Source organism: Rattus norvegicus, chromosome 4 (genome assembly GCF_021556685.1).
Source record: "Rattus norvegicus strain SHRSP/BbbUtx chromosome 4, alternate assembly SHRSP_T2T, whole genome shotgun sequence".
NCBI lineage: Eukaryota > Metazoa > Chordata > Mammalia > Rodentia > Muridae > Rattus > Rattus norvegicus.
In genome coordinates this window covers 25,856,132-25,878,964 of record NC_141537.1, presented here as the reverse complement: position 1 = coordinate 25,878,964, position 22,833 = coordinate 25,856,132, and the positions used below count along the sequence as shown (strand labels likewise).

At 43.2% G+C, this 22,833-nt stretch overlaps 1 long non-coding RNA gene and 1 pseudogene across 1 annotated transcript in view; one reads left to right on the top strand and one right to left on the bottom strand.

Moving 5' to 3' along the window:
- The window catches only part of LOC148006238 (uncharacterized), a 901,378-nt gene that overhangs the window by 346,238 nt on the left and 532,307 nt on the right, over positions 1-22,833 (bottom strand). The gene's annotated exons all lie outside the window — the stretch shown is intronic.
- On the top strand, positions 9,703-10,326 carry Eif3k-ps1 (eukaryotic translation initiation factor 3, subunit K, pseudogene 1; annotated as a pseudogene).

The following is a 22,833-nucleotide window of genomic DNA, read 5'->3' as shown; positions in this document are numbered from 1 at the left end:
CTTGGGGCTTCATCTGTGAGCGGAATCTCCCTCTCCAGTGGTCATCAATTGCTAATCCAGTCTCAGCTAGGGGTGGAACTTTGTGACCATCTGCTTCCTCCATGATGGGTTTGTCAGGCTTGATTTTGCTCAGGTCTTATGCTTGTGGTCAGACGCTCTTTTCCTTTTCCCAGTCTCTACTCGATCTTCAGTCAGCTCCCATAAATTTCACATGTGTTCACTGAAGGGCTTTCTTCTGCTATCAGTGTACTTAGACTCGAGCTTTGTTTGAGAAAAAGACAATTAAAAAGGAAAGGCGCAGACTCTCAAGTGTTGGCTGCGACGAAGTGTGACACCTTCTGGTGAAAATTGGGTACTGCATGCTAGCAAGTGTCCCTGTGAGGAGACCGCATTTTTTTTTTTTCCATTAACCTCTTTTATATATTTGTAGGTATTTTTAAATCCAGAATTCATATTTTTCCCATGAATGGATGTTGGTTTCTGTCAAAGGCTTCTCTACATAGATTGAGATGATCAGGTGACTTCTGTCCTCGAGTCTGTTTGTGGATCTACTGCATTTACTGGCTTGTCATGAAGAGTTTGATCACGGTGATGCTGTCGCCAAGTGTATTCTCCGCTGGCTAGTTTTGTGTAAACTTGAGAAAAACCTCAGGTGAAAAATGCCTTTAGATAAGCCTGGGTGACATTTTCTTGATAAAAGATTGATGTTGAAAGGCCCAGAACACAGTGGGTGTGGCATCCCTAGGCCAGTGGTCCTGGGTCCTGTAAGGAAACAGGGTGAGCTGGCTATTATGGGCAAGTCATGGCTTCATCTAGTTCCCTCCTCAGCTTTCCCTGGTGATGGACTAATAATCTATAAGCTGAAATAAACCCTTTCCTCCTCAAGTTGATTTTTGTCGTGGTGCTTCATCATAGCGATAAAAGCCCTAACTAAAACATACTCTTAAATTCCATTTGCAAGCAATTTATTGAGAATTTTGTGTTTGTGTTCATTAAGAAGTTTGACTACAATTTCCTTTCCTTCTTTTCTACTCCACCCAACCAAACTGTGGCTCCATAACCAGAGTCAAAATGACAGTGTTGATTAGAAAGTTTATAATTTCCATTTTCATAAATCATTTCTAGTTCTTTAAAAGGAAACAAAGCAGTACACACACAAGCACACAAATGCACACACTCATATCCTCCCTCCCTCCCCTACCCCGGCTCCTCCCCTATCTCATGTATGCATCAGGGAAACATGTTATCCAGATCCTCTTTTCGCTACATGTCCCACCCAAAAGGAGACATCTTAGGACCAAGGATCCACTGGAGTCCTCAGTGCTATGTGAGAACAGAAAGCATTGTAAGAGACTCAGGCAACAGAGCTGTTGACAGGCCTTGCCGATCATCTTACTTTGGTGAAGCCCTAGGTTATCTGAAGAAGGCAGGGACAAATACACTAAGGGTGTTTCTAACATCGATGAGGAAAGCAGCCTATGGCTGTTAAAGTGTGTTGGTGTGCTAGGGCTGCCATTGCAAAGTCCCACAAATGGGTAGCTTTACCTAGTGAAATATAGTAGATCAAATCCTGAAGGCTTCACATCCAAGATCTTGGTGTCACAGCTCTTGGTCCCTTCTGATGCTTCTGCAGGGGAACAAGCTCCTTGCTATCTCCCAACTTCCCAGGGTTTGCTGGAAATCTTCAGTGTTTCTTGGCCTTTATAACATCATCCAGAAAATAAATTCCTCTTTCAGATTCAGAGGTCCAGATGGTCTACTCCGTGTTTGTGTGTGTGTGTGTGTGTGTGTGTGTGTGTGTGTGTGTGTGTGGTATCTTTTCACAGACATTTAGTAAAGACATTGATCAGTTAATTAAAGGCCCAACCTATTCCACTATGACTTCATTTTATTGAACTGTGTCTACGGTTGACATAGAGACTGACCAGACTGCTTGGGCTTCTATCTCCAGGTCCTCTTCTGACCTCCTTCCCTGACTTCCTTTGATAATGGACTCTAATTGTAAGACAAATCAACCACTTCCTCCCTGAGATGCTTTTGTTCCTAGTGTTTTTCACAGTGCAGAGATCAAACTGGAACAAATCCTTATCAGATTGACTGTAGTCATGAGTGACCTATGTGAGCTTATATCATACCCCCTGGATTTAATATAGAGTCCACCAAGGAAAGCTTGCAAAGTGTGACTTGGTAGAACACTAGTCTTGTCTCCGAATGCTTTTTTTTTTTCTTTGATTGGCTAATAAAGATGACAAGAAGCCAATTGCTGGGTGAAGACAAGGAGGTTGGGTTTTCGGGTCCGAGAGAGGAAGAGCGGACATGGGAGAAAGGAACAGCCATTCTGGCAAGGCAAAGAATAAGAGGATGTTCATGAGGTAGCCCAGAGAGTTGTCAGACCCAATGGTGGCTTCCACCACAGAAGAATCTCCAACGTTAAATGGATGATGAGTTTAGGACAATAGATTCCACGTCTCAGCGGTTGTATCATTCTGGTTAATTTTAAAATTGATTGTCTAGCCTCCTTCCTCACCAGCCTTCCTCACCAGCAGTGCAATGGTTCTATTTCTAGATACCCCAGACGCTTTAGCTCCTATGTTAATCCTTAATTTGTATGTATTTGTAGGGTATCTTGTGACACTTCAATACATGTGTATGTGTGTTGTGATCAGATCAGGGTAAGTGTTCTGTAGTCAACCATGGCCAAGTAAGTTGAGTGGAATTAGGAAGGGAGAATAAAACCTCATTTCAGTTGGGACTTAGCTGTGTACTGCCAAGTTTATGGTCTCATATATCACCTAGGCATCTTCCAGTCCCAATCATATTAAGGTTTTAGCTCATTCTTGATTTTTTTTTTTAGGTTTTTGAGACAGGATTTCTCTGGGTAGAGGTGGCTGTCCTGGAACTTACTTTATAGACCAGGCTGGCCTTGAACTCAGAGATCCATCTGCCTGTCTCCCAAGTGCTGGGATCAAAGGTGTTCTCCACCACCTCCCAGATTACACTGGATCTTTTATCTCCTAATATATATATATATATATATATATATATATATATATATATATATGTATATATATGTATATATATATATTCTATGTCATTAATTTATCAGCCTTTACTATGTAGAATTAACAATCACAACTACAATGCTTGCAAGATGGCTCAGTAGGTAAAAGTATTTGATACCAAGCCTGATGACTGGAGTTTGATCCCTGGATTTCCACATGGTGGGAGATAACCTACCCTTGCCAGTTGTCCTCTGTTGTCTAACACACGTTCTATGGCACCCACACATGTGAAAAATAAGATGTAAAGAAACCACCAGAAGTCTCCCTTCCTTCACTGAAAACCTAAACCAAGGAATTTAGTCTTATTTTACATCTTACGAAATTTTGCTTCATTTGTAACAATGATGTAAGAAGTATTTTATTAATAAGGCTTAATTGAAACGCAGGTTGAAGTTTGAAAGTTCTTCAGAGGCCACAATTGCTATCCTGAAGTTTCCCTGGCACTATTACTGAATGCTTTCTGTACATTCTGGGAGTCATTATACCAAATGCATCACCCACTAGGGAAGGAGGGGCCATGATGCTATTTTGATGTCAAAGGTAAAAGGGGGTGAATTCTCAGCTAGTAATTTAAGCAAGGAGAAGCTAACAGGCATTGAAAAATACATTGATTGAAACATAAATTTCTCCTCATCCAAAAGAACAGAAGTTATTTTTTCTTAAGATTTATTTATTTTATCTATATGAGTACACTGTAGCTGTCTTCAGACACACCAGAAGAGGGCATCGGATCCCATTACAGTTGGTTGTGAGCCACCATGTGGTTGCTGGGATTTGAACTCAGGACCTCTGGAAGAGCAGTGAGTGCTCTTAACCACTAAGCCATCTCTCCAGCCCCAGGAGTAGAAATTATAAACAAGTTTGCTAGGCAGACTGAAGTTGTATCTTGAGTCAGAGGCTGAATATATTAAAACGAAGTAAAAAGCACTTGGAATAACACTGAAGTCTAGTTGGTGTCAACTGTTAACAAAATCCAGTACTGGATGAGAAACACAAACTGTTTTATGTAATTAAAAACTTAAACCAGTCCCAAAGTTTTCCATTTTAGGAAATAAAAACACAAGGAAGCAAAGCAATTGTGTGTTGATTAAAAGTAGACAATCAGGTTCCCTGACTCTGTTGGGAGAAAACCCCTAAATCAGTGTCCAAGCCAAGAGTAAACCCAATCATATTTCTCTCTGTGATATTAACAATGGCTGTGTGGAGAGCGATTTGATTCATTAATTTGCCACTTTCACACACTAAGATTATTTCCAGAAGTGCAAGTTACGCTACTAACTGGAGTTGAAAAACATATTTCAGAACAGACTTGTGAGTTTCCTAAAAGTTGAGGAAAATGAATTAACATTATTCCAGTCTCTTTCTGAGGCTTATTATACAGGTGGTGAGGGGTGAAGCATCCAGATTGAAGCCATTAATCTGCTGTGGAATTCAATCCTGACAACGGAATAAAAGACTATAACCAAGCTTATTGTAAATATCTCTTGAATAAGAAAATCATGGATCATCTTCATGTTCAGAATAGTTATGAATTTCTGTTTTTCACTTTAAAGGAAATCAACTTTCGCTTCCAGCAGAAGAACCCCATGCAAGACTTTTATAATAGGTACAAGACACAGCTACAAGCGGAAGTGACGGTGTCAGCTTCCCCTTTTCCAATTAAAGGAGTAGCGGGCTATGAAACCTAAGATGAAGCTTTCCTTCTGGCCATACTGAGGATAAAAGCCAATACTGTATCTATGGGATGCCAGTGCTCCAGTAAATAGCCACATCATCGGTGGACAGTTGCCTTTACGATATTGTCAGCCTACCACGCATGTGCGAGCCCACGTGGTATGCGGGCTCCTGTGCTGCTATTTCTGCTCCTCAAAATCTTTTTATATAAAACGATAAACTTACTTGGCTAGCACCTAGTGAAGGCTTCTTAATGTACGTTAATAATCTCTGCTTTTTATGCAGTAGTTTGCGTTCTTTGAGTGACTATTTATGGAAGGAACTAAGAAACGCTCTGCATGACTTCATGTTACTAGCTACTTTGGGACCATTTTGATTTCAGTGGTACGCTGTGTGCGATGTATGTGTTACTTCACACTATGAACCTAATTCTTAAACGATAGAGAACCATCAGAAAGTAGCTGAGAGAGGGAAGTTTCAGAACTAGGATTCCAATACTAGCTGCGGTGGGAGCCTCTTCCCACTCTGCCACCTTCTTTTTAACGTCATTACCGCTGCTTCTTCTACATGTCCTTAAGATTCTCTCTTAGTTTGCCTTCTAAGAACAACCATAGGCTATATCTATGCAGTGCATTAAAAATTGTTGGTAATCTCTTAAAAGCAACGGTGGAGTTGGGAGGAGGTGATTTACCACCTGCCTAACCCAGAGCAGAGGGCCGGAGCTGCACGAAATGATAAACCATGATTCTATACATTGTATACGTTCTATAAACCCACCCGCCCCTCTGCTCTTATTTTATCTCCATTTTGCAGATGACGTAAATGAAAAGGAGGAAAAAAAAAAGAAAACTCCATTAAGGATCCAGAACCATAAACTCATACGGGTCTGTTTGCCCTGGGTTTGGGCATATCCTTGCTCCTGGTGTCCAGGCTTCTGTCTTTGTGGGGCAAGCCCAGCAGGCGTTTAGTCAACCTTACATCCGTGGTGGCCTGACCTCTCTAAGAGGTGGCTGTCTGTCTTTCTCAACTCACTCCTTCATCTGACCACCCACTGCGTTTGCTACCACTGTTTTGGATGCTTCCTAAAGTCATTATGTTCCAGTTCTCTTATAGTTTGCCATTTCCTTCTCACAGAGATCTTCTTACACCCGACATACTTAAATTTCTCCTTGCCTACAAAAAATACCCACTTCCCTTTATAGGATTCTCCCCCGAAAGCTCACCCTTCATCTGTAACTGGGCTCTCTACACTACTGCACCTCAACAACCATTTTAAATGTGCTTAGCAGTTAAGTAAGAACCGTCTTTTCTGTTCTTCTCTATAAGTGCCTGGTAATGAGTAATAACGACAGCAGCTACAGTGGAGAAATAGAGCTTAAGTTCCCGATCAGGTGTCAGGTGTCTTATAAAACAGGCATTATTGTTTTAAGAATCTCTGGTAGAACTGACTTGGCAGAATTGCCAGCACCTTCTCTTGATGCTTAGTTTCTGGCAGTCATTGGTGAGAATCTCCCAACAGAAACTTTGACGCACACCCCAGACCTCTACATGCTAAACACTTGATCACTAAACAAGGGAAAGGAAAGTATCTCGCAGATATTTTTACCCCTGTTTGGAGATGTTATTGTCGTGTTACTCTCCGTTCTAGCAAAAGCAGTGTGGCCACAAATACCTTCTTATGATGGTCAATGTTTCTGCAAATATAATGATGTTGTTCATTCCTTGAGGATTTCACATGTGCATACAATGTATTTAGATAGTTTTACCCCTGTGCCACTCCTTTTCCTGACTCTTCCCCAAGCTGCTTCCCTCGATGATGGCTGTTCTTTGTCGTCAACCTGGCTACATCCACAATGAACCAGAACCCTATTGACTAGATGCACCTGTAAAGGGGTTTCCCTATTCGACCGTTTGAAGTGTGGAGACCCACTTTTCTTTTTTTTTTCTTTTTTTCTTTATTAATTTGAGTATTTCTTATTTACATTTCGATTGTTATTCCCTTTCCGGGTTTCCGGGCCAACATCTCCCTAACCCCTCCCCCTCCCCTTCTATGTGGGTGTTCCCCTCCCCATCCTCCCCCCCATTACCACCCCCCCAACAATCACGTTCACTGGGGGTTCAGTCTTAGCAGAACCAAGGGCTTCCCCTTCCACTGGTGCTCTTACTAGGCTATTCATTGCTACCTATGAGGTTGGAGTCCAGGGTCAGTCCATGTATAGTCTTTGGGTAGTGGCTTAGTCCCTGGAAGCTCTGGTTGCTTGGCATTGTTGTACATATGGGGTCTCGAGCCCCTTCAGCTCTTTCAGTCCTTTCTCTGATTTCTTCAACGGGGGTCCCGATCTCAGTTCAGTGGTTTGGTGCTGGCATTCGCCTATGTATTTGCTGTATTCTGGCTGTGTCTCTCAGGAGAGATCTACATCCAGTTCCTGTCAGCCTGTACTTCTTTGCTTCATCCATCTTGTCTAATTGGGTGGCTGTATATGTATGGTCCACATGTGGGGCAGGCTCTGAATGGGTGTTCCTTCTGCCTCTGTTTTAAACTTTGCTTCCCTATTCCCTGCCAAGGGTATTCTTGTTCCCCTTTTAAAGAAGGAGTGAAGCATTCACATTTTGATCATCCGTCTTGAGTTTCATGTGTTCTAGGCATCTAGGGTAATTCAAGCATTTGGGCTAATAGCCACTTATCAATGAGTGCATACCATGAGTGTTTTTCTGTGATTGGAGACCCACGTTTAATCTGGATCTTTTGAGGTGGGAATGTACAACTTTAATCTGGGCCACACATAGTGGCCCTAGATAAAGGTCATTGAAGAAGGAAGTTTGCTCTTTGCCTGCTTGCTCTCACTCTTGCCTGCAAGTCCATTCCTTCGCTGACGTTAGAAGCTTCTTCTCTGGAATCCTGGCATACAGTGAAGACCAGCTACAACACTGAGCCCTGTGGACAGAACAACTACTGGATTCTTGGAATTTCTGTTAGTAGACAGTCATTGTTGGAGTAGCTGGGCCACAGCTTGTAAGCCATTCTAATAAATCATAACCAAAGATGGCTAACTGAAAGGGCAATGCCCCCTTGGCTTAGTGTTGATGAAGGGATTTTCATATAAATGTTATATTCATATATTAAAATATATGAATGATTCAGTGATTCAATGGGTCCCTGAACTCATCCTGTGGTTATTTATCCAGTCACAGAATGAATAATTGGGGTAGTTTTACTTAGAAGTTGGAATGAGAATTCTCTCATTGGTTTCCTGATCTGTGGGTTAAGGCCTATTGTGGTTGGAAAGGCTAACTGGAAGCCTTAGAGTTGCCTTGGACAAGAAAATTTGTGTGTGAATCAAAAACAGTATCACATCCCTAGAGGAATTGCAGAAATTAGAGCCACCAAAGTCTCGAAAGATGCAGGGATAGTGGCTCCCAACATGCTGTCCTCTAATTGTCCTATATGAACAGTGCAGAAGTTGTGGGGAATAATGGTTGCCTGTCAAAAACTAAATCAGGTAGTAAATCCAATTGCAGCTGCTGTACCAGATGTGGCATCCTTACTTAAGCAGATTAACACATCTTTTGGTACATGGTATTAAGCTATTGATCTAATAAATGCCTTTTCTCAGTACCTGTCCCTGTGGAACAACAAAAACAAATTGCTTTCAGTTGGCAAGGCCAGCAGTATACCTTTACAGTTTCACCTCAGGGCTCTACTAACTCTCCTGCCCTGTGTCGTAACTTCGTTAGAAGGAATCTTGATTGTATCTTTCACAAAATATCACATCGATTCACCATCTTGACAGCATGTGGGTTTCACCAAGTGAGCAGGAGGTAGCAACCCCTTTGGACTTGTTGTTAACATATGTACACAGAGGACGGGAAATCAACCCAGTACAAATTCAAGGGCCTTCAGTGACATTCTCAAGACTCCAGTGCTGTGGGGCACTTCTTCTGGGGTGAGGATAAATGGTTGCACTTGGCCCCTGCCACCACCGAGAAAGAAGTACAGTGTTTCCTAACTGGACTTTGGAGAGAATCCCTCATTTAGTTGTTACTCTGGTCTATATACCAAGTGTCTTGAAAAGATGCTAGCTTTGAGAGAGACTTGGAACAGGAGAAGGCTCTCCAACCTGTCCAGGCTGCTGTACAGGGTGCTTTAACACTTGAACTGTATGACCCAGCACACCTGTGGTACGTGAGGTGCCAGAGGCAGAAGGGGATGTTTGCAGCCTTTGGCAAACCCCTAGAAGGGAATCACAGAAAAGATGTTTGGGGTTTTGGAATAAGTGTCCACCATCATCTGCAGACAACTCTTCTCCCTTTGAGAGACAGCTTTTGGCCTGCTGTTAAGCCTTAGTGGAAACTGAACTTTGGACAATGGGGACAAGAAGTGATCATGGGGCCTATCACAAGATGTGTGTTATCTGATCTGCCAAATCACAAGGTAGGACAAGGACAGCAGCAACCTATCACCAAGTGGAAATGGTGTATACTTAATTGGGCCTGAGTAGGTCCTGAAGATACAAACAAGTTACATGGAGAAATTACCCAAATCCCTATGGTTCCTACTTCTGTTATAGTGCCATCCGCTGCCAAGCTGCAAGCTCCTATTGTCACGTGGGCTGTGTGTCCTATGACAAGTTGGCTGAGGAAGAGAAGGCTACATCCTAGTTTTCTGATAGTTCTGAACGTTATGCAGGCACTACTCAGGAGTGGGCAGCTGTAGCCTTACAACCCCTTTCTGGGACAAACCTGAAAGACATGAGTAGAGGGAAATCTTTAGAGTGGGCAGGACACTGGCCACTATGAGGGGTCATACATTTCGTTTGAAAAAAAAAAGGAAAAGAAATGGTTACATGTGCAATTGTTCACTGTGGGCTACAGGGAATGGCTGAATGACGAGGGACTTGGGAAGAACCAAGAAGATTAGAAAGTTGGTGGGAGGGCCCCAGCGGGGCTGCAGACGGTGACAATAACCATGGCAATGCTTGAGCAGACGAGAGTGAACATGGGCAAGGTGCTCGAGGGTTATCAATAGGTACAATCCTGAGATCTCAGCTACCCTGGGGTACACCTTGGCTACCCTATGTGGAGACACAGACCAGGGGGAGTGCCTATGATCTGGAGGCCAACCTGGCCATCCTAAAATTGTACCAGTTCAACCCAGCCTTCTTCCAAATCACAGTCACTGCCCAAATTCTACTGGAAGCCCTCACCCTTCTAACAGATCTCATACCTTGGGAATCCTTCTAACAGATCTCATACCTTGGGAATCTGCTGGAAATCTGCCAGTTTCAAGCCTCTGGCAAGCCTTGGTTGCGAACACGGACCTCCTGAAAGCATAAGTGGCTTTGAAGACTCTGTCTGACAATTTATCTGCTGTGGGGTGGGCAACATGCATCAGCACATTGACTGGTTGTTGGCTGAGAGGCTTGGAGATCTGACTGACAGCCAGCTGAAGGTGTGGATGAGCACATATGGTTGGAGCACCGAGGAGACAGATCTGCGGCCAGGAAGACAGCATTAAGCCCAAGAACGTCGTGGAGAAGACTTTGACAGTGTGTCCAGCCTCCTGGCCTCCTCCCAATGTGTGCATCAGTAAAAGTGTTTTCACTCCAAAAGAAGAGGAGGAAGAGGAAGAGGAGGAGGAGGAAGAGGAGGAGGAGGAGGAGGAAGAAACCCATGTAAATGCTCATCAAAAGGTGACTTCAGCAGAGTTGAATACCAAAAAGACAGGATGACCCATCCTGCTGACAGTTGGCTTCTTACGCCAACCATCCCCGTTATCATGATCAAAGTGGCCACAGTAGCAGAGATGGAGGTTACACATGGTCTGGACAACATGGACTGCGTCTCATAAATCTTGGCCTGGGTACAGCTGCTACTGAGTGCCAGTCATGCCAACAGCAGAGAACAACAGAGCCTCAGATATGACACACTCCTCCAGGTTGACCAGCCAGCAGTCTGGCAGCTGGTCGACTGCACTGGGCTGCTTCCTCCATGGGAAGGACAATCCTTCGTACTTACTGGAGCAGATACATAGTCTGGTTATGGATTGGTCTTTCCTACATGCAATGCTCCTGCCAAAACCACCAGACTACCAACCTCTGATTACCATCATTTCCTGTTGTCCTCTGTGATGTCCCTGTGATGTTCCTTGCAGGGAGGCGATATGATGTAGTTGGCCCATTTTTGATGGGCCCACTCTTCAGACACTTATTCTCTGTACTTTGACCAGTCGTGAGTTTCTGATCAATCACCGTTCACTTCACAAAGAAACTTCTTTTATGTGGTCTGAGAACTATTCAATTTAGGGGTAAAGAGAGGTGAATCTGGAGGGCAACTTAATACTGTTATTTATTTAGCATTAGAGACTGTGAGCTCCAGAACCATAGGTTCTTGTCCAGATGTACACTATCAAACACGTATTTTCTCCTGTGGAACAGGCTTAAAATCCAATGTGATCCTGACCCTTAACTTGATGGCATCCAGAATCACCAAGGAGGCAGGTCTCTGACAGATTTTCTAGATCAGGTTAGTTGAGGTAGGAAGATTTATTATGAGCTGAATAAAAGGGAAGTGGGCTGAATAAAAGGGAAGCGGGCTGAACCACCCTCTTCATCCCTCCCTACTTTTTTTTAAAAAAAATATTTATTTATTATATATAAGTATGCTGTAGCTGTCTTCAGACACACCAGAAGAGGTCATCAGGTCTCATTACAGATGGTTGTGAGCCACCATGTGGGTGCTGGGATTTGAATTCAGGATCTCTGGAAGAGCAGTCGGTGCTCTTAATCACTGAGCCATCTCTCCAGCCCAGCCCTCCCTACTTCTTGACTGCAGTACAATGTGAATAGCTGCTCATGTTCCTGGTTCCATGCCCCCTCCCATCCCAGTGTACCCTACCATCAAACTCCAAGCCAGAATAACTCCTTCCACCATTAAGTTCCTTTTGTCAGGAATTTTGTGTCAGTAACAAGAAAACCAAATATACTTCCTACCTGTCTTCTGAGCACTGCTATTCCCAGGTAGATATAGTACAAAGTAACTGGTGCATTTAATATTCATACAAGAAATATTTACTGGACGGCATAAGGGGCCCTTGAGGAGTCCATGGTGAACAAGACAGGCACACCTCAATTAGTGATATTAGCTAAGGTGAGACCATGGATGTGACAAAACAGGCAGAGGCAAGAGCACATCTCTCGGGGGTACTTGTGAAGTGCCAGTAGCCCTTGAGTTTTGGACAAGGGTAGCCACAGTGCAGAAAATTAACAATACTCCTCCTTTCAAACCATGGTAATTTGCTGAGTTCCCTGCTCTATATGGAACAAGCTGCCCTCTGGCAGGGCCCACCTTGCGGTTGCTGGGAGCTTAGTAATCATTTCTCCCAAATTCTGGTAATTGTCCTGGTAGTTGGCTGGGGTTGTGAGTTATTCCTTTTCCTCATCCGGAATCAGTGGCCAAAACATGAGCAGTTGGATATTCCTGCAGGATAGACTAAAACGAGGTTCAGATTTCACAGCAAACTGAAACATGTGTTCCAGACCGGCTACAGGCCCGATGTGGAAAGCAAAACTGAAAGTCAGAGCAAAGTGGGACCGGGCATCTTGGATCTTGAACCAAAAAAAATGCTTCTTTTTTTTTTTTTTAAATAAAGCACATAAAGTGGAAACACTGAGGAAAAGATTAATAGATTATGTCAAAATTAAAATCACACAGGGGTTTCTCCTCAATGGAGGAGACAAAATCAAATCCCTTCATTCCATCCAGAAAGCTGAGTGGATTTTGTTAAGGACCTGGTGACCGTTTTGCTATCTGTGGCGGCAGACCTCACCCAAATCCCCCAGAATGATTATCCCAGGTTCTTCCCTCCCTAGATCATTCCTTATCGTTAAGGGAGATGTCACATGCACTTTATTTATGGCTTGCTGACCTCCGTGCTGTAGGACACACCCTCATGGTCACATGTACTCTGTAAAGGAGTTTCTGTGTAGTCATACCTTAGGTTTTATTGTACACCTAGAATTCGACAGATTGGACTGATTGCTGCCTGGAAACCTTTTCCCAAATTGTACTGTGTCTTAAATACGCGGACAAGGGATTGCCTGACATCAGACTCCCTGAAGTCTGATCCAGGTTGACAAAGTCAATCCGCTCCAGGTTTTCATTCTTTCTCCACAGTTTTTTCCCTCCTGTCTGACCTTCTCAGAAACCTTCAAAAACTGAAGATGAAAACAATTGTTTAACATGCAGGTAGGTGGAGGTCAACGAGTGGGAACTGATGCTCTGAAAGCTTGCAGATTGAGTGTCAGGCAGGTTGGAACATGACACCGACGCTAATCATCTCCATTCAGCAAGTGAACAAAACCAAAAAACCCAAAAACTAGTTCTGGTTTTAAAGGAATTGTCAGCAGTGAGTTTCAATATCAAGCTTTGTATAAGCCAATTTTTAAAGAAGCAGATGGAGAGTAAGAGCCACAATAGTGCTGTCTTGAATAAGAAAATTGTGGTGGTTTGAATATAAATGCCCCCCTTTTTGGGATAGGAAGTCTGGCCTAGTTGGAGTGGGTGTGGTCTCATTGAAGTGGGTGTGGCTTTGTGGGTAAGAGGTGTGGCCTTGTTGGAGTGGGGTTGTGGTCTTATTGGAGAAGGGTGTCACTGGGGGCAGGCTTTGAGGTTTCAAATGCTCAAGCTAGGCCCAGGCTCTCTCTTGCTTACTGCCGCCTGCAGATTTAGAACCCTCAGCTACTTTTCCAACACCATGTCTGCCTGCGCGCCACCATTCTTTCCACCATGAAAATAGTGAGCTAAACTCTGAAACAGGAATCCATCCGCAGTTAAATATTTTCCTCTATAAGAGTTGCCATTGCCGGGCTGGAGAGATGGTTCAGTGGTTAAGAGCACTCGACTGCTCTTCCAGAGGTCATGAGTTCAATTCCCAGCAACCACATGGTGGCTCACAACCATCTGTAAAGAGATCCGATGCCCTCTTCTGGTGTATCTGAAGACAGCTACAGTGTACTTATATATAATAAATAAATAAATAAATCTTTAAAAAAAAGTTAAAAAAAAAAAGAAATGATTACTTAAAAAAAAAAAAGTTGCCATTGCCATAGCAATTAAACCCTAACTAAGGCAAACATTCCCATGAGACAAAGGCAGAAAGACCTGGAGCTGTCAGAGCTAACTGAAGTAAAGGGAGGAGTGACAGAGCGTTAAAGTCTCATTCTCCTACTTGGCGAAAAGTGAAACTACAATGAAGAAAAGCCACCTCCAAAGAACTTAGCAGGATGTCGTCTAGAGATGGGGCCACAGTGCAGGGGACAGAGGTTTTGAAGGGCACAGAGAGGCAGATACCATGTAAATAATGAGCTCTGACTAGATATCCATACAGCTTTGTAATTTCAGGTGACAGAGTCTCTTTTTAAACTGGTGTTCTTTTTTGTATAGTCAGGATATGTGCAGCATTCAGGCTTATCCCAAAGATCATTTATGTACATTTCTAGAAGTCAATGTGGAACAGAATATTTCTTTTTTTTTTTTTTTTTTTTTTTTCTGGAGCTGAGGACTGAACCCAGGGCCTTGCGCTTGCTAGGCAAGCGCTCTACCACTGAGCTAAATCCCCAACCCTGGAACAGAATATTTCTACATGGCAGCAATACAATTTTGTTTCCGAAATGTTGGTTACGGAAGGGGTTGTGTTATTAGTGGGTCAACTAATAGATGATGTGCGGTGTCTCGCAGAACCTGTATGATGCAGTTAACTAGCTTTCTGTGCGATAGCTTATTTTTCATTAATTCTTCTTTGGTTGCTTTCTCGTGGTAAGCAGCCCAAGCTTGTGTGCAAGGGCTGCTTTGGACTGGCAGCTTCCAACTTGTACTTTGATAAATAAGGAGAATGTCTGAAGTGTCAGTGGATGGCAGACGTGTTCATAAGAATTCTTCCTTATAAGTCTGGACATTGGGCTTATCCTGACTATGAAAAGAATGTACTATACACTGTTAAGGACACGGACCTGAATCTTCTGATGAACAGAGTCCGACCAGTTTAGAAAATCCTTTGAATGTATTCAGTAAGGCTTAAGAGACTCATTCCTTCCTGGCCTTGGTGTGTATCGAAGAGACCCCGTACATGGTCAACATTTAGATAGCCTGAATTTTCATTAGCACAAAAACAAATAAGAGGATTACAGTAGAGTCTTCAAATAATAGAAAGCTATATCCGCCTTAAAATAGATGTACTCCACAAATAAACAGTGATAAACCTTACAAACACGGTGTTAAGGGGGTAAAGCAAGTGGCAGAAGAACTATAAGACACACTAGGGGCATCCCTATCTCGGAGGTGTGGTGGGATGGGAGAGAAATATGGGAAAGTAGTAACTGATGCCTGAATGTTATCAGTCTTACTGAGTAGCCTTGCAAAAGTGTGAGGAAAAGATTGTAAGTGTTGGCAGAGCTGGAGAAGGCTCATACACAGTGTATTAAGAGTGATATTTAAAAAAAAACAAACAAAACAAAACAACAGGAAGTCTTTAGTATCTTATAGACCTGATTTCAGAATGTGGTTGGCTCTGACACACAGGGGCATTCTCATCCTAGGCGACTTTCTCAACCTTTTAGATACAACCTTATGACTTTACCTATTTTTGTCTGATGGTGTTTTAAAATTCATTTTATTCCCAATAAAACACAGAATATAAAATTTGTACTTATTTGTGGGGTGCTACATGATGGCTTTGTAGACATGTAATGAGCTAATGTTTACATCAGGGTATATATATATAATATATAATATATTATATATTATACATATATATATATCCTTAGATATGTATGCTTTATTTATGATGAGAATTTTGAAAACCCTTTCTTCTGACTTTTTTTGAATTAGATTACTCCTCAATGACACACCAGAATGCCTTGCGCCTGTCTAGCTGTAATTCGGTACCCAGTGACGTCACTCTCCCTACCCATTCTTTCTCCCCTGTTCATCTTATTGCCACATCGATTGAATCCAGAATGTTCTAGGGCACACTGCTGGGTCTATCTGTGAGAATGTCCCCAGAGATGCTTCGTTGAGGAAGGATGACTCCTTCACCGCATAAGCAGCCCCATCACATAGTCTGGGACTTAGACTTTATAAAAACAGGAAAGAAGGAAGGACGCAGATGAGGACCGCCTTTATCAGCCTCCGCTTCCTGACCTTGGAGAGGAGGTAACCAGCTCTCTCATGCTCCTGCCGCAAGGCCTTGCCTGCCTGAGGAACCTCAAACTATCAACCAACCAAAAATAAGCAGAGCAAACCATCTTTCCTTCCTAATTTACAAATTGCCGTGCTTCCGGTCACGGCGATAATTTAAACGTATGCCACCAAAGGCTCAAGTAGTCCCTTTCTATTTCCAGCTTCTACGGCATCAACTTTTTATGTTGTCCCGTACGCAGCACGTATCTTTCTCATGTAAGGCCGTCTGATTATATTCGTGTCTTAGATGACAGAATTTCACTTTTACGGTTTAATAGTACTACATATTTGGATGTACCATTTCTTTATCTTTTCATCAGTTGAAGGCTATTTATGTTCCTTCACCTCTAATTTCCCGGGTGGCGCCGTAAACACGGAAAAGTGCAGATGTCTCATCAAGACATTGATTTTTACTTTCTATGGCTCTATTACCCAATAGTGTGAGTGCTGGATCATAAGGTACTTCTACTTTCCTCCTTAAAAGTTATTTTCTATGTATGGGTATATCGTCTGTGCGTACGGCCGTGTGCCAGGTGTGTGACCGGCAACTTTGGGGTCCAGAAGAGAGCATCAGATTCGTTGGAACCGGAGTTACAGATGGTCGTTAGCTATCATGTGGGTGCTGGGAACTGAACCTCAATCCATTGGAAGATCATCCAGTACTCGATACGGCCTATCCATCTCTCTAGCCTGCGTTTTTCCTTTTCGGAGGATCTTCCATTTCTCTGTAATATTTATATGAATCTGGATTAATAGGTAAATCTTGTGCTTTGCATTTTCATGGCTCTTAAGTGCCTGTGTTACGGTTTGCCTGTCTTCTGGGTTGCACACCTTCTGGTTTTATTTGTGGATCTTCCTATTAAGTGGTCAACGCTTGGGGGACTGAGTCCCTGGCACCCCTCGGAGAGAATGAAACAAACTGCTGTGGCAGCAGCAACTGCACCCTAGAAGATAAAGAAATACACTTAAAACCTATCGAAACCCGCAAAGAAATCAGCGACGATCACAGAACACAAAACGGCAGACTCACGTGGACGGTGCTATGAAGTTAAAAAAATAATTAGCATTAATGTGGAAATAAGATCGAATGAGATGAGGGAAGGAGCAGTGAGGGAAATAGAGTGCGGGGGGAGGTCACATGAAATGAGGAGGGACAAGCAGAGAGAACGGGATTAAGGGGAAACAAAGGGAAGACACTAGACAGAGGGAAAACCAGTGCCCCCAAAATTCTGATAATATAAAATGTCTAACCCACTTAGATAAATGTGAGAATGGGAATTACAAATTATTCATAGATTCCCAGTGCTCCAGGACCCAAGTGGAGCCTGACCCCTAGATTAGAGTACACCACCCCATAATTACACACTGGCACCCCACCTCCCAGTCCCTTAAGACCAGCGTGGGACTCATTCCTGGTCCCTTGGGACATGAGTGGAGGTTGCTACTCAGGTTAGAACCACACCTCCCTTCCTTGGCACCCTCTCCACAGCTGACTGAAAACTGGCATGGAGCCTGTTCCCAGAGCCTTGGGATGGACTGATACTCATTCAGAGTCTTATTCCAGATGACATCCCCAGCCCTCTGTCAACATTCAGTACCTCATGTGGAGGTACCTGTCAGCTCGCCACACCTCCAAGAGCTTGTCCATATGTCTGTATCTGCTACATACGTTCTGAGTGTTAAATGAGGCCATATTCCCCCCCCCCCAAAAAAGGTTTTGATTCCTTGTTTGCTTTGTTCTATGACAAGGGCCAGCCGTACTGCCCAGGCTGGCCTCAAATTCACAATCTTCTTGTGTTAACCTCCCAAGTAGCTGAGATTACCAATGTGTCCACTGATCCCAATTTCCTTTGAATTCTCCCGATGCTACTCATGTAGCACATCAGGACACAGACTTTGTTGTTAAGTATTCACTCTGGCCCCTGTAGTCAGCTTTTGGGTATGCCTGCATTTCCAGAAAACCTAAGTAGTCTGCTCTTTTCCTTTAACTATTTCCCCTGCAGGTGGTACCCTAAATCCAGGCTTTCTGTAAGTTTGTTAGTGTTAGCACTACAGGGTGATCCAAGTACAGACTTGTTATAAATAACCAGTGAGCGTATTACTCAGCAGGAACTGGCGTAGAACTAAAAAAGGTGGTCCATCCCAGCAAGTGGGTACTAGAAGGCTCTTCCTGGGGCTACGATGCTCTGTTCTTAATCACCAGCTTGTTGTAAGCTCTGTTGGAGAATGCCTAGCTCTTGGCAGCATCACAATAGAGGGAGCAGCCCAGGTTCCTATGTCACAAGGGTGGCTATCCGTGCTGTGTCACTCCCTGTTGTGATAGCCTACCAAGACCAGTCCAACCTGGTCTTCCTCCTGCTGAGATGGATTTGTGTCCCAAGCGGCTATAGTTGGCCACAGGTGTTGCTATCTCAAATAGAAAACTGATATGCTGACGCCCCGTGTCTTCATCTGAGGGTTCTTCGGGAGCCTTCACCTGCAGATAGGCAGAGTGGTGGGGGCTGCTCCATGTCACCAGTCTGGTGATTAATTCCAAGGTAAAGTCACGTGGTTACTGCCCTTTGCTCTCCCCGAGTAAGTGTGTCTGTCTTCACATTGGGCTGTCAGAGGTTGGTATAGTGTTTGTGAAAGCAGTCCCTGAGCTACGAGGGCTGATACTAAACTGCATGATACATGAGTCTCTAGATGGTATTATAATCATACTATTTTGCCTGTGATACGATTCTAAACTTCTGTCTGTCTCACTAGGGTGAAGGTGTTCACCCAGTGCTAGAGCAGCTAGTCAGTCTTAGGTACTTGAGATATCCCTGCTACTCAAGGCAGGGAAATGGAGGGTGGGCAGTCTGGTGCTTGGCTTCTGTCTTTTCCTGTTACTTTTCATTCATGCCTAATGATATGTTTTGAGTTTTTGAGAGTCCCTAAAACTTTGCATTTGGGGTTTCACAGAGGGCTAAGTTTAAGACGTCTTCCTTCCAGGAGAATGTATGTCTGTCTGACAGAGACTGAGGGCACTGCCAACCAGAGCCACTTTGAATTCTGGCTCAGAGTTTTTCAGGTCCCAAACTACCTTTGTAGTAGGAAAGTGGGGCATGGAAAAAGAGACATTGAGATTCACAAAAAAAAAAAAAAATGCTAGTACCCTCTACCCTGGAGGGCTACATGTAAGGAGTAGAACACGGACAAGAGGCGTGTGTTTTACACAAATGTGGGAGAAGGCAAGTGTTGTATAAATGATGTGTGGAAGGTTGTGAGGCTGGGAGCCCACGGGTTTTGAGCTTTAGACCTGTCTAATCCATTCCTATCCTTGGGAATTACATTGTTTTTTATAAGATGTCTTTATTTCCATAATTACTCAGTGTCCCTTGTCCAATTCTTTGTTCTGGAGGAAACAAGAATCAGAGGATATCAGTGAGTATGCCCCTGGAATCAGGCGTATAACTAGCGAATCCTTAAAAACGCCATTTCGAGGCTAAGGTCCTATGTGAAGGCATTTTAAGACTCTAAGTTCTTGTTGCTTTTGCCTCTCCTTTTCTTCAGCCAACATCAAGGTTTGAAACAATCTGTTTTCATTCTTTCCTTGGAGATGACCACTATTTCTAGTTTGCATTTACAGTGAGGTTGTAGCCCTGCAGGGTAACAGCTAAGTGTAGAAGATGGGAATCTCATTATAATCCCTTCTTCTTGGGTTCCAGGTTTCAGGTCCTGCCCTGAAGCATCATCCCTCACTATGTACCTTCCTTTGACTGCTAACTTCATTGCAACAAGAGAAAACTTCTTATTCTTTGTGTATATACATTTCTTTCCTCCACACACCTTCCACATGCCTGGCTCACATTGGTACTTTATGAATATTCCCTCAATAGGAAAAGGCAAGGCCCTGTGGAACTACAGATTTGTGGAATTTCAAATATGAAAGTGCTCTCTTTTCTTTGAGAACACAGAAGCACCAGAGAGAAGCAATTCTAAGAAAGAAATGGACTTAACTGTTACGAAGCAATTATCGAATTCTTGGAAGCATAAAGAACGGATGCCGTGAGGCTATTTCAAAGCAGAGGGGGTAGATCATTCTGATGTCTTCTCTCTTGTGGCTGCCAGATAATTATGCTACAGAAGTCGTTGCAGGGCTCAGATGTGTGATTCTGAATCTCATTCAACTGTGCACTGGCCCGAGCTCTATGGGGCTCGTGTTTGGCAGAGTTGGAGATGAAAGATCCACAAAGGCTAAGTGGGAAATAGTCACGCTTGAAAGTGTTTTTACTTTTCAAGGTGATCTACTGGAGAGTGGAATACAAAAGAGCAGTCTGTCCTTGAAAAACCGGTTCTACTTCACCAATAATCAAGGCAAAGCAAATTGTACAGCATCATTATGGCCAGAGCGAATAGGTAGCCATCTTAGTGTTCTGTGGCTGTGAAGAGACACCATGACCACAGCAACTCTTATAAAGGTAAGCAATAAACTGGGGTTGGCTCACAGTTTCAGAGGTTCAGTCCTTTACCCTCAAGGCAGGGGCATGACAGCACACATGCAGACATGGTGCTGGAGAAGGAGCTGAGTGTTCTACGTTGGGATACACACGCAGCAGGAAGTAAGTACACTAGGCCAGACTTGAGCATTTGACACCCCAAAACCCACTCCAAGTGACACAGTTCCTCCGACAAGACCATGCCTCCCAAAGTCGGCCAAGTAGTGCAACTTCCTAATGATCCAGCATTCAAACATTCAAACTGCCTTACAGCGGCTTCACGTTTTACATCCTAACGTCCAATGTTAGCCAAAGCATGGGCCATTGGTCACTCAAACACCAATTCGGAAGAATCTGACAAGTAGGTAATTTGATAAAGTTCTTTTACATCTCAAATGGTTAATCCGGTGGTTAATGACTACCAACTTAACAGGATGTAAACTCTCTGAAGAGACAAGCATATGAATGTGTCTGTGAGAGATCATTTACGTTTAGTTAGCCAAGGTTGGGGAGACCCACTCTAGGTGTGGGTGGGACCGTTCTGTGGGCTGGAGTTCTAGACTAAACAAAAAGGGAAGTGGCACGGAAGGCTCATCATTGTTCTTTGCTTCCTGAGTGTGGATGGATAAGACCTGAATCTATTAGTCACATTGCCTTCCCCATGATGAGGGACTTCCACTGTCTGAACTACGATAAGCCCTTTGTCCATAGGTTGTGTTGATCAGGTATTTTATCACAGCAATAAGGAAAGCGGCCCAAGATATCTGGTAGATATCTGCATCTCAGTCAGCAAAGCCTCTCACCTGCTTTGCTCCATCCCATATCACACTGCCGATGGCTTCTCTCTGAGCCTGGCAACAATCTCTCTACCCATCCAGCTCCCAAGCCATCATGCCCAATATACACAGGTCTCCAGCCACCATACACTCTCTTAAACTTAAATTGCCACATGAAAGAACACACAACACAATAACCTCTGATCCAATTGATAAGATATAACTGCCCACCTAGACATACAAAGCCCTGTACACATCCATCCCTTAAGAACATTCATAACAACCTGTAAATGTGCAGAGAGGAATCTTAACGTCAGCCTCCGTGTTCTCTTGGCTGCTTCTCCCCACTTCTCACTTCCAGTCTCGCCCTTTCTAAAACTTTTCTCCCACCCATCCTTCCTTCTCGTCCAGTGACAGGCCTCATACTATCTTGTACCTGCCTTTACCTGCGTAATGACATCATCCTACATACAAGTGTCAGTTTTCCCAAGATTTTGCTACAAATATGTTTCTTGCATCAAAACTGGACATAACGTAAATAGTAATAGTTTACATTTCGTTGAGCATTTACTACATCCAAAGCACTTGTCTAGCAAAACATATAAGTTAATTCATTTAAATTTCACAAACAACTAACAGACAAGGTACAGGAGTGCAGAACTGATAGGTGATCTAGTCGGATGCTGAGTGTGGGCAGTCAGCATTCCTCCTGGCGCTCTAGCACAGCATATGTTCCTAGCTATTCACTCCACTCTCTTTCTAACACTCTGATCTATATAGCCAATGATGGAAAGTGTGTGGGTGTGAACATGAATGTCAGATGGGGAGAGATAAATCCTTGGTGTACAGAAATGACAGGACATAAAGGCATGGCCTATATTCCTTAGGAATAATGCAGAAGAGAAAAGCAAGAGAACTACTGGGTTGTATGAATCCTAGCATATTTATACAATTGAAATCATTAAAAACTATAACGACGAACAGACAGTTCACAAAAGAAGAAACACAATGGTCGGTTAAGTACTTTAAACATGTTCAACATCCTTAGCCAACAGAAAAATGCAAATTAAACATACCTGAGACTCTATCTCACCCCAGAAAAAAAAATGCTATCTTTAAGAAAAGAGATAACAAATTCTAGTAAGGGTGTGAGAAAAGAGGAACCTTATTCATGGCTAACAGGAATGTTACCTAGTACACCCATGGAAATCATTATAGAGTGTTATAAAAACATTTAAAATCTGGACTACAAGGTAACCCAAGTGCATCTCCTGGACATATACCCAAAGGGCTTGAATTCATGTTTATTGCATTATAGCAAGAAAATGCAACCAGCTTAGGAATCTATCAGCTGATGAATGAAAAATAAAGGCATAATAAACATATACAACTGAATTTTACTCAGCTGTAAAGAAAAATGAAATCACGAAATATGCAGGAAAATGGATAGATCTGTAAAATAGATTAAACAGGGCAACAGACTCAAAAACAACATTCTTCCCATGAGCAGATGCAATGTTTATGTGTGTGGATATAAATAAGAGGTGAACTATGGATGTAGGATCTGCAACTAGAAAGGCCACATGGGAGGAAAATGGAAGGGAGGGAGGGCAGCAGGATACA